At 36.4% G+C, this 12,147-nt stretch overlaps 1 long non-coding RNA gene across 1 annotated transcript in view; it reads left to right on the top strand.

The window, feature by feature from the left end:
* Positions 1–1,530: 1,530 nt before the first annotated feature.
* Positions 1,531–12,147, top strand: part of LOC140331973 (uncharacterized) — a 22,807-nt gene continuing 12,190 nt past the window's right edge. The window contains exon 1 of the long non-coding RNA XR_011920999.1: positions 1,531–1,616. This is a non-coding gene — a long non-coding RNA (uncharacterized lncRNA). The remainder of the gene's footprint in view (positions 1,617–12,147) is intronic.

The following is a 12,147-nucleotide window of genomic DNA, read 5'->3' as shown; positions in this document are numbered from 1 at the left end:
AATGTCACATAAATGGACAGGAGATAATTTATCAGAAACAATATACATTTTCTCTAAAATCACTGAACCTATCAAATTCAACACGTACGTGTCCATTTGGAATTTTGTCAGTATCATGAAGAGAAGAATAATGTTTTTTTTGGTTCCTTTGCTGCTAAAACACATATTATGTTGAATTTGACCAAGCATTTAAATAGTAAGATCTCCCTTTATCTATTTAAATAATTAGCATGTTACAGAGAACCACCAACCCTATTTCTTACATTACTGGCAGGCTGAAATGTAATAATGGAGTGATATAATGTACACTGTAATCTGTGAGTGATGGGGCCCTCTGCTGGTGACTGATGGAGTGATATAATGTACAAATTGAAAGATCAGTGTAATATTGTACATTATTAAACTACTTGTATCACTTGAATGGAGAAATGATGAAACACGGCTGGCTCATCTAATTTATTCACAATCAGTACACAGCCATCTGGATTTTCTGCTTTCCTTTGAGATTCACATTTGGTCTATGGCAAGGTTGGAAGGCGATAAGGACCAAAAGTGAAAGACAACAGACAAGGAAGCAATTATTTTTCCCAAATTAGGGACTTGCATATATTTACAAATGAAAAACTTGGATCATTGTTTTTAATTAATGGCTCTTTCTCAAATTCCAGTTCTTGGCAGCCTTACCAGGAAAAAAAGTACTAATTTTGTCTTTCAGTTTGCATTCACATTTTTTTAATTAGTGTGTAGTGCCTCTTTCTGGTGACCTTTGCAATAACAAATGACAGTAAAAAGAGAACAATGATATTTACGGTAATTTAGTTGTAACTGTACAATGTGAATGTTGTAATAGCTTCCTTTATTATGTAATGATTCAATCAGCATGTTGTCATGATTTCTTTTTATGTTGTAACATCAGCACAAATTCATTATTAAGAATAGTAATATAATTATTTGATGGTGAATGTTCCAAATTTAATGTACCAAACTTTAACAGATATAGCGTCTGGAACAACTCCAAGAATGCTCGGCAAATATCCAATCTTGTTGATTGGCCTGATTCCTTTTATATACTTCATTCAAAGACAGCAGTTAAATATGAAACAGTATATTTATTTATTATTATATATTAAGTTTATGTATTAGGTTTCATATACCTGTTCAAACATTGTTTTCCTATTTCTGTTCATTCTATATTCTGTACGCATAAAGGGTACATTCCTTCTACATAGTTCTAGTGGACATAAACAAAAAGCATGCATATCAATTGGGAGTACACGTTTTGAATGGGTATTTTCATTGCAGCCTTTATCTAAATCAAATAGATTGTAAAACATAAAGCTTAGTTTGCAAGTCAGCTATTTTAAGCCTAGTTAGTTGGTATAGGTGGCTGCCTCCCAAACAGGTCTTGTTTTTTATTGCTTTATTACACACACACAAGTAAGAACTTCTATGCTAGACTTATCACCGAGTTGGACAAAAAAAAAAGATAAATTCATGGTCACATGTCACATTTGTCTTCACTGCAGAAGAAGATAGTTCAAGGTGCATGCCACTGCCTGGGAGAAGAAAACACCTTCTGCTGGCCAACCCGTGGTGGGGTCCTCTTAGAATGGATGGTGAGTAAAATAATCTTTAAAGAATAATTTATTAAATTAAACTTTGAAATAGGTAGGAGATGTGTAGGAGAAAAAGAAGAAAGTGGGAATAGTCTTGCCTAAGTGAACCAAACCTTTGTGAACCAAACATTTAGTTATTAGCATTTGAAGAAACAATGCACACAAGGGCCAAAAATATGGGCAGATGGATTTATATGGGCATTTCTGTTTACCTACATTGCTGAGCCTTCTTTTTGTAAATGGGAATCAATACAAAGACTTGGGAGTGGGAGATGTTGGCCCAATCTCCTATTTTAAAGGAAATGTCCATGTAACATTTAATGTTAAATTACAAATTGACCAGATCATCAAGGTCAGCTTGTAAACTAGAGACATCGTGCAGGAATTGTATTAGAAAATATGTTTAATTTGCAAACACATAAATTATACTATTTGTTCTAAACAAAATACACCAACAAATGTGAAATAAATTATCTCCATGTGTAGGATCATGATCACACATGAGGTGATGAAAACAAAACCCTACACCCCTTTTGGATTGTATTGTTTTAGTGTGAAGGCAATGTATATGCATTTTTGTATTTTTTCTTTGTTTACAACATCTCAAGCAACAATAAAATACCCTAAAAAATTAGAGAAAGAGCATACATTGTTAATTTTTCACTTTTTACATGTATTTAACTGAATGAATGAATGAGTGATACTATGGGTCTTCAAGGCTGGATAGGATACACTTTCATCAGTGAAGCTGGGTGATCTAGTAAAGCTGGAATGGATTTCAACAAAGTCATTTACAATTTGTTAGTAAATGTTTTGAATCCTGAACCAGATCTATTCCATGTTTGCTGGATCACCCAGCTTCACTGTTCAAAGTGTATAATCTCCAGCCTTGGAGAGCTTTAATAAATCAGGCTCTATGTGTCAATATATCACTCATTAAAAACTCATTGGGTCTGACCTATTAAAGTTCACCAAAGCTGTGGGGGATACACTTTCATTGGTAAAGCTGGGTGACACAGCAAACCTGCAATGAATCTGGTCTGGGACTGGAAGCCTTTGCTAACAAATAGTAAATTACATTTAAGAAATCAATTCCAGCTTTGCTGGATCACCCATGTTCACCGATGAAATTGTATACTCGCCAGCGCTGGAGAGCTTTTATAAATCAGGCCCATTATGTCTTTATCTTCTACAAGCATTTGCATTTAGTTGTAGTTACAATTCATTGCATAAATAAAGAAGTTTGCATTATATAAATCTTTTTTTATTAGACTTCTCTAGTAATGAACATAGTATAGGGATATAGTAAGTGACATGCCTTGGTGTTATTTTACACAATAGTATTTTCCTAAAGCTGCACCTTTATTATTGGCAGCTTGAATTACTTATTTTTTTCCCAAATTGCATTTATTACTGACTTTCTGAGAAAATAATGTTATGCCCATGTTCTTCCTCCATCACTGTCCCACCTAGATCTAGTTTTTCCCCTAGATGGAATAATCCATCTTTTTTATTTTACATTAATAAACATTAGATCCCTATAGCTACACCAGAATCGTGTCTTTAAACTTAAAAAGATTGCATTCAGTCCTAATTAGGGATGAGTGCAATATTTAATTCTATTTGATTTCATCACAAAATAGCAATTTTGTGTTTGACTAAATTTTATAAAAGTGATTTAAAGCTCCTAACAGCAAATATTGCTTCCAGTTTGTCACACTTACCTCTTCCTCTCTAAAGCGCAGATGCCTCTCTCCTGCCCATACAGGCTGTTCTGACTCGGGGCCTGCCTGCCTGCCTGCCAAGTTTTATCAGTTTCACCCAACCTGATGGCCAATCAGAAAGTAGTCTCTTAACCATCCCTGGCTATAGCACTCAGCATTCATGCAACAAGTCTCCACTAGTCCCGAGCCCCTAGATTCTAAGCTAGTTCCTGTACAACTGTTGCTTGCTTCCGTGTTTCCCCTGTCCAGCTCCTGTTTTCCGGTGTCTGTCTCCTGGATCCCTGGTAATTGACCCCTGGCGTGTGACCTGACCTTTATTGATTGTTGCCTGCCTCGACCCCGGCCTTCTTTGACAAATCTTCCTTCTTGTGATTTGGTACCATGATTTTTTTCTGCCCACCCTGGTGTGCCCAAGGACCGCAAAATGGCGGTAACCAGCAGCGCAACATCCTCACCACTAGAGGCTCTGGAAAAGACCTGGTTGCCGCTTGGACTCTGCGCCTTGGCCTTTTTCAGGGCTCTCACCACTTTTGTGCAAGCCGTAGCACCCCCTAGTGACCTTGTCTCCCCAAGCGTGACACTGTTCTTTCTTAGTTATATGAATTGGGGAAAGGGGCAGCCATCGATGCTATGGCCTCACACAGGATCAATTTCATATTAAAGCTTCTGTTCTGAAGAAAAAACACATTAAAATCAAATGGGCTCTGTCTGATTATCTTTTTTTTACCTTCCAGGATAAAGTAATTTTTACTTCTTGATTATTATGAGTTACTTTCTCTCAAATGATCATTTGTGCATTATTGCTGGCCACCAGTAGGTAGTGCTGTGTCATCATGTAACGTGTGTATTAAACTGATTTCTCGTGTCTCTGATGGCAAGAGTTTGTTATACACCCTACATGAGGACACAGTGTCATCTAGTGGCCGATGTATAAACTGAGATTCATTTTAAAATGGCAATCGCATGTCAAAAATCTTGGTTTATACCTGAATACATGTGCAAATATGTCAAAAAATAAAAGAATACAAAGGCAAAAGTTCAAGAATCCTAAAAGTAAGGCCTTGTCATGATTATTTAATACATTACTAATTCTTTTAAACCCTTTATGTTAAACAACTAGTGAAATTAGCACAGAAAACTGGAAAAACATTTGTTTCTGTGAGTAATGCAGACAAACTACTTTTTTATTTTCTACACCAAACTTAATGACAATCTAGTATCCGCTGGTGTTAGCCATAAAAATGGAAATTATCTTTTTTTTATCTTGGGCTGTACAAGTATTTCGAAAGAATGTGGAAAAAGACTGTGTAAAAGAGTAATAAAGCAATTTCATGATAATTAAACACCTTTGCTCTTTTATGAAATGCATCTTTCGTCAGAGTGTTCCAGTGGATTTAAGAAAGTGACCTGCTCTGATTACACTTTGTTATACCTTGATTTTTCTGGATGAATTAGCTTTGGCAGTCTCTATTGACCTTTGTGACTGGATTGAACTAATAACAAAGGTGAAATAGTTTTATAGGTGGCAGTGGGTCATGATAACATGTCCTTGAAACTGACTGTGAACTTGACAAAACAGGGAAACACACAGATAAAATAGTTTTTGGTTTAATATTTCAGTAATGTTTGTTGCAATGAATAAAGTCTTTCAGACTTTTCAGATTTACAAAACATTTAGCCAAGTGCAGGAAAAAGTTTAATTTACAGCTTTGAATTAGCAAAAGTGACTTGTATATTCTTGTTTTGTTTTTCACTCTAGCAAGCTGATTTCATTAAGTGTGATTTAAATAAAGGTGAGGCCCATAAGCATGAACATGTGCCTCATTTAAAATGTATGTGAAGCAAAAAACTTTATTTTTAGTTTTGCATAGAATGAGGATGCAACAGAACTCAAGTTGGGTTTTTACTGCTATGTGAGGCTCCATTACAAAGATTTACCCTCACTTTTTGTCTATCTGATAATGCCTTACTAGATAGAAAGTGAGGGAAATCTGCAATGGAGACAAAGACATAAAAAAAAGTCTAGTAAGGATGCTAGATTTTGTTTGTGCTCTTTTTGCAACCTTTTACTTCCTATTTAGTAAATATCAGCAGGGCAGGAATTAGGGGGGCATTTTTATATCAGAAAAAATTACCTGCACAAAATTTATATTATGCAATATTTGCATTTTAATATTATATAGTCGTTTTTCCAGCCTGAAGATAGAGCTTTACCTTCCTTTTTGCACACTATGTTGTCCACTATTCAGCAATCATCACAGTCCACATCCATTATACAACATCAACAAGACTGAGATTTATTCAGAGAGCTGCAAAACAAGGTTTTTGTACTTTTAGCTAACCTATAGTGATTTGTGAATCCTTTGTCATATGTTAAATGTTTATTCTCAAGGGTAACACTGTAATAAAAATATTTATCATAAAAATTTATATGACCTTATAGTATATCAGCAAGTATAACATAAAGCCTTGAAATCAATAATATTTGTTTAGTTTTATTAATTTACTAAATTATTTTTTAAAGTTCTATGCATAGTCAACACTAAAAAAAAGCAACTGTGTTGGCATGCATTGTACTTCTTTCGTCCAACATTACCAATCAGTCCAAGCTAGAACCTGGAAGTCTATCCTAAAGAGGAACTAAGCCTTACTATTAGAAACTGCAAGCTGTCAAGTTCTTTATTGTAGAAGGGACAGGCTATGTCTTGTCTGCAATAAAAAAAAATGTATCTGCCTAATCTCAATCTTTTTATGATTGTACATGCGCAAAACTCAATGTACAATCCCAGTTTAGTTTACTGGTGGGAATAAATGAACTTCTGTGGACATGCTGTGGACAAGTTATGTCATTGTAAAACAGACAGGTAGGTTTATTGTATTGCAAAAGAGACATCGCCTGTCCCTTCTGCAAAAAACTACCTGCCCACTCACAATTTTTTAATTGTAAGGTTTTGTTACACTTTAAACTCAATTAAAACTGCACTACCAGGCTGCAGCAGTACGTTTTTTAAAGCCATTATTGATTTCTATAACAACAAACAGGCAAACCTGAATACAAAAAACGGTTTTGCATGTGTTGTGAAGATCCAACCAAGGGGTGTCAAACTCAAATACACAGTGAGCCAAAAGTAAAAACTTAGACAAAGTCGCGGGCCAAACTTGAAACTGAAATAGCACCACTGCATCTTCAAAACAGTCTAAAGCGGAGCCACGCACAGGCAGGGAGGCTGTTGGTCCATAGACACGAGTGATGACGGGAATTGTAGTAGTGGTGCTATTTCAATGCAGTGGCGGGCCAGCTCTAATTCATATTTAGGATTCCTTTGGAGGGGAAAAAAAAGGACCTTGTGGGCCAATTTCGGCCCCCGGGCCAGAGTTTGACACCCCGTGATCTAACCTCAATCACTAACTTGGAACAGCAAATAAAACCATGTATGGTATGGCAGGAAAGCATTACAACCTACTACTTGTGTGGAATTTCCCCTCACATCCTGTCCAAGTGTTGGACAAAACAAAGAGTGAGGGGAAATCTCTCTAATAAAAGGTAAAATACAAAGATAACATTCTTTATGTCGCATAGCCTTTGATTTCCTGAATCTGGAATCTCAGCTGGAACAGTAGAACATTTATTCCACAATGTCATCTCTTGCATGCTAGTAAAGCCTGAAATGTGACATTCTGCAATTTACTTCAAATAATACCCAAGTCTTTAAAAACAAACAGTACACATGTGCAGTTTTAAGTGGGCTATCGGTGGAAGTACTCTATTACACTGCAAGCACATGGAGACTGACAGAAGGTAAATTGCTTGTCGGGAGCTCTGTATTTCAGTTCACAGCAGACTCTGAACATGATGTGCTGAATGCTCTCCACAACAGCTGCTTTCATTGCTAACTATTTTTGATGTAAATATCAATAAAGCTGCAAGCCCTATCATATTTTTGGGCTTGATTGTCCATCATTTCCCAGTGAAGGCTGGCAGGTGGGGTTTCATTTATCTACTCCTAGGAACATGTCCGATAATAATGACAGTCTCTGGAGACCTTTTAAAATGATTGAAAGCAATGATTGGGACAATAGGCTGCTAAATTTCACTGTTGAAATTCGTTTGACATGTGACTGCTTTTTATTCCATGTAATCACCTAGAGAAGAAAATCTGAAACACTCTGTTGTATCCTATTAGAGGCCGTTTACTCATTGATTGCATAGACATAACTACAGCCTGATAATGGCTTTAATTTAGTCCAACCTGTATTTTTTAAAATGTATTCATTAAAAGGTTTCTGTGGTTTATATTTTGAAAGATTTAAAATTATTCACATATATTATGTTTCTAATCATCCTTAATAAATAGGAAATGGGACAGTTGTGCTTGTTTTCTGTAATTCCAATTTCTGTTCTTTGAAAATAACCTGTAAAATATTGTTGAAAGTATATGCCCTGCTTTTCCTATTGGACATGGACTATGCTGCTGGACTCTAGAAACATCCTGATCTGATCTTAAAATGAAACACTGTGCTGAACATTTATTCTTAAAGAGCACATCTATGGGAAAAATCAATTTTCATAGTGCTGCTGTTTTTCTGCTTGGAGACACCACTATGACATAGCATAAACCAGTAAAATGCTTATAATGTCTGTGCTCCCTTTCACTATAAAACAATCACTGGCTATAGTATATCCAGAAGTAACCAAAAAGAAGTTTAGATATTGTATCTACCTTATACTGTCTCATTCCAAGGTGCTCATTCCATTCCTCAGGTATTGAGGAAAACAGAGCTGTCCAAATTTTACCATCGGATGCTCTTGCAATAGACTGGGGTATTTTCTCATGAGATTTGGGTTACTAATGATTGTCCAGAGGTCTTCCCTGAAAGTTTTTGGTATCTTTCCCGGTAATGCAGAATACAGAGTATAAATAAGTACAAATAAAGGATTTCACTTTATATGCATTCCTTTATTCCAATGCATTTGACTAATGTCTACCTGCATAAAGCACTATTAGCTAGACAGCTTTGTGCTCTCTGATCTTCTGGGCCCAATAGCAATTGCATGCTCTGCTATGGTTGAAGTTATACCCTTTCTGCCTCCCTTTATCTCAGTGCAGATAAAGTGCAGACTCTCCCAGCCTCACTGGTGTTCATAGCTTTGTTGCCTTAGTGTTAATTTGTTGGGCAATATAATCCTCAGTTTTTTTATCTTCCACTCTTGGCCAATAAAGGCCTAAATGCACTGAAACGTTTTTCCCTGCAGCTTGTGCTGATGGGGGCAAAACGCTGGACAGGCCCTCCACCAGGTGCTAGTTTAAGAACATCGAATGTCTGTATTAGCTGTACTCTGGATGACTATGTGATGTTCTTCTGGGGTCACATGCCTAGGGTTTGCATGCTTAATTAACTAATTTTACATTTCTGCATTCTGATTAAGGTTGGAACAATGCTGTATAAAAATATAGGATCTTTGTATTTATCACTGTGTGACAATGTATTAAGAATTGACTTATAGTATAACGCTAACCTAGGCCAAAGCATAATCTTCATTATTCTATTAATGTATTACTTTAGGACAGAAAAGCAAATAACCACACACCAGTATTGCCTTTAGGCTCCCTGCTGAATATGTTTCCCCTTTACCTATTTACTATACCTCCTTACCTGGATTGCATCTTGATAAAGGGGCAAGGCTTTGATTCTCAATGTAATGATTAATCCAGAAGTGGAGATATCATTACATTGAATGTCCAGAGGTACAATCTCCTCCCCAGCAAGAAGAACTATGATTAACAGAAGTGGCTTCCTTAAATCTCACTACAAATATTTCAAGACTAAAGCTACATACACACTTCCAATTATTATCGTTGTTAAACGAACGACGAACGATCCTGCACGATATCTGCGAATGATCGTATAGCACCGATCCTGCACATACAGATAACGACACGATCGTTCGTAGATATTGTACACACAATAGATACGATCGTTTGAACGATAGAGGAATTATGTGCACGACAGGAAGTGAACGACCGTTCGTTCATTACGCATGCTCAGACCATGGACGATCAACGAACGATCGTACACACGAACGATGGTCAACGATCGTCGTCCAATCCGATCCGCCAGTCCGGTCGTTCGTTTCCAACGACTTTCCTCGTTCGTCGGCGTCGTTGGTTACTTTTTTTACGAACGATTTTTGCCCAATCGATCGTTCGTCGTTCGTTCGTCGTTCATTTTGAACGATAAAAATTGGAAGTGTGTACTCAGCTTAAGGATGCGTACACACGTGCAATAACTATCGTTGGAAACGAACGATCCACGACAGTTATTTCGATAATTGTTAACAAAAAAAGTGCACAACCACTGGTCAACAACACCAAAGAACGAGGAATCTCGCTGGAAACGAACGTCCCGGCGGATCTGATTGGGTGACGATCGTTCATAATCTATGATGTGTACAGTCGTTCAGTGATTGTGGGTTGTTCTGTGATACACTTTCTCCTGTACATGTCACTTCCTGTACAGGATGCGTACACAGTCGTTCAGTGATTGTGGGTTGTTCTGTGATACACTTTCTCCTGTACATGTCACTTCCTGTACAGGATGCGTACACAGTCGTTCAGTGATTGTGGGTTGTTCTGTGATACACTTTCTCCTGTACATGTCACTTCCTGCATCGGTTGAACGAACATTCAAACGATCGTATCTAGTGTGTACATTATTGGTGGAATATAACGTTTGTATCGTTACAGCATGTACAGAATTGTGCACAATACGATCGTTCAAAATAATTGGGAATAATTGTTGATCGTTTTCAAATGATAATTATTGCAGGTGTGTACCTAGCCTTGGAGTCAGAGGTACAGCTCCTTAGATGTTATATATATATATATATATTTATATATATATGGAATGTTACTATTTTAGGGTGTTCCTCTTACTCAAATATTTATGTTTGGAAATGTCGTAATATACTGAGTGTGATCACTTTACGTATTTAGCAGATTGGGAAGCAGGAATTCCTCTATTGTTAAATTACTTATATTACTATTTTCTCACAACACAACTAGGAAAAGAATAGATGAAATTCGGAAGTGATTACGCATGTGTCACTAATTTTACACATGAATAAAAGTAGCCTTTTCTTTTTTTCCGGAGCTTGCACTCTATGCAGTGTGTTTTTTCTTTCACTGGGTGCACTGAAAGGTAATGAAAGCTATCTTTAAATTATCTAGGCATTAAAAGACATCAGGGATACAGTGTGCAGGTGCAGTGTGTAAAATTGAGTCAATAGCCTATGCCAAAATCTACAAAGATTGCACATTTGTATTTCCCTTACAGAGTGTAGTTCACTAACGGCCCCATGTGATAAAAGTGCATTTGTTATTCCTAGAGAGCAACTGTTTACCATTTGGGATCATTGTCTCTCAGTCCCTCAGGTTGTTGCCCTCCAGAGAGGTTCTTTTGCTTCAGTTACCTGCACAAGCTTTTCTAAGCGACATTGATAGCCATATGTGAAGCTGCAGGAAAACAGATGCTGCTTTTCCATTTGTGAAATCGGGTTGTTGGAAAATAATCAGGTTTTTTGTCTGTGACGTTACAGTTAATAAGCTTAAAAACACAACGTGCAATTTATTTATTCCCTTTACAATAGTGCTTGACAGGTATGATACACATTCATAAGATACAATAATCATACAAAAACACAACACAAATGTTACATGTTAATTTCTTTATGACATTTATAAAAAGGGAACAGTAAATAACAATCTGACAAATAAAGCGGCACCTGGGAATACAGAGCTGCCAATATCTTGGATTTTAATATAATGATTCTATTCTCAAAATATGACATTATAATAGCACATGCACCATGTGCCTGATAGCAACAAGAAGGTAAACAGCTCTGAACTTTGAAAATAAAGATACATTCTTTTTGTTGTTGTTGTTGTTGTTTTTAGTACTGTAAGAAAGATGAGGAAAATAGAAAATAATTAACTAAAGTGGAGAAACTGATAAACAAGAAAAAAAATATAGCATGTTAAAATGCAAGTAAGCATTCACTCCTATAGTGGTAGATTCAAGAATAAGCAGGTATCTGTGTTTCAAATGTTAAGTTCAGCCACTTGTATATCCTTTATTTAAATTTCTCATTCTATCATTCACCTGCTTAACCATCCTGTGACATTAACTCCACCACTGGGCCCAGTTCACATCTATGCAGCCACTTTTGCATGGCGGCAGAAACACTCACTAGACAGTTAGTGAATGTCAGAATGTAACATCTTTATTAGTGTTGGTCGAATAGCTCACTATTCGATTCGGCAGCTATTCCCTCGAATATAGCAAAAAAATTTGAGTGGTCGAATGTCAAAGTCGAACACCATTAAAGTCAATGGGAGGAAAAATTCAGGTTTTTTTCAGCACTGTGTAGAGCTTCTACAGCCTCCAAACAGATGTAAAAAGATACATTATAAAAGGATACATAAAGAGATACATTGTAAAAGGATACAAAAAAGATATATTGTTAAAGGATACATAAAAATATACATTATAAAAAGATACATAACACTATTACATACCCCTGTACTTCACATGAAGATTAAAAAGCACCTGTCAAATCAATTTTAGGCTAAAGCTAGGTACACACTTCCAGTAATTATTGTTAGAAAATGAACGATTACGACCGATCAACGATTATGCACGATTATACTTGAACAATCTTATTGTGCACAATTCTGTACATGCTGTAACAATATGATCATTCAGATATAATCCACCAACAGTGTCCACACACTAGATACAATCGTTTG

This window comes from Pyxicephalus adspersus, chromosome 5, assembly GCF_032062135.1.
Source record: "Pyxicephalus adspersus chromosome 5, UCB_Pads_2.0, whole genome shotgun sequence".
Classification (NCBI taxonomy): Eukaryota; Metazoa; Chordata; class Amphibia; order Anura; family Pyxicephalidae; genus Pyxicephalus; species Pyxicephalus adspersus.
The sequence above is the reverse complement of the archived record's forward strand: the minus strand, read 5'-3'. Positions and strand labels throughout refer to the sequence as shown.